We start from the raw sequence: 698 nt of genomic DNA, 5'->3' as shown, positions 1-698 counted from the left end.
GTTGTTCCGTGAGGGGACGCCACACGTCTTCATGGCCAAGACCAGCAGATGGAAGTGGGACGCTCAGGGTTGGGGTTAGGACGCCACAGTGGGACGCTCAGGGTTGGGGTTAGGACGCCACAGTGGGACGCTCAGGGTTGGGGTTAGGACGCCACAGTGGGACGCTCAGGGTTGGGGTTAGGACGCCACAGTGGGACGCTCAGGGTTGGGGTTAGGACGCCACAGTGGGACGCTCAGGGTTAGGGTTAGGACGCCACAGTGGGACGCTCAGGGTTGGGGTTAGGACGCCACAGTGGGACGCTCAGGGTTGGGGTTAGGACGCCACAGTGGGACGCTCAGGGTTGGGGTTAGGACGCCACAGTGGGACGCTCAGGGTTGGGGTTAGGACGCCACAGTGGGACGCTCAGGGTTGGGGTTAGGACGCCACAGTGGGACGCTCAGGGTTGGGGTTAGGACGCCACAGTGGGACGCTCAGGGTTGGGGTTAGGACGCCACAGTGGGACGCTCAGGGTTGGGGTTAGGACGCCACAGTGGGACGCTCAGGGTTGGGGTTAGGACGCCACAGTGGGACGCTCAGGGTTGGGGTTAGGACGCCACAGTGGGACGCTCAGGGTTAGGGTTAGGACGCCACAGTGGGACGCTCAGGGTTGGGGTTAGGACGCCACAGTGGGACGCTCAGGGTTGGGGTTAGGACGCCA

The sequence above is a fragment of the Blennius ocellaris genome (genome assembly GCF_963422515.1).
Source record: "Blennius ocellaris genome assembly, chromosome: 3".
In the NCBI taxonomy this organism is placed as follows: Eukaryota; Metazoa; Chordata; class Actinopteri; order Blenniiformes; family Blenniidae; genus Blennius; species Blennius ocellaris.
Note: the sequence above shows the minus strand (reverse complement) of the source record.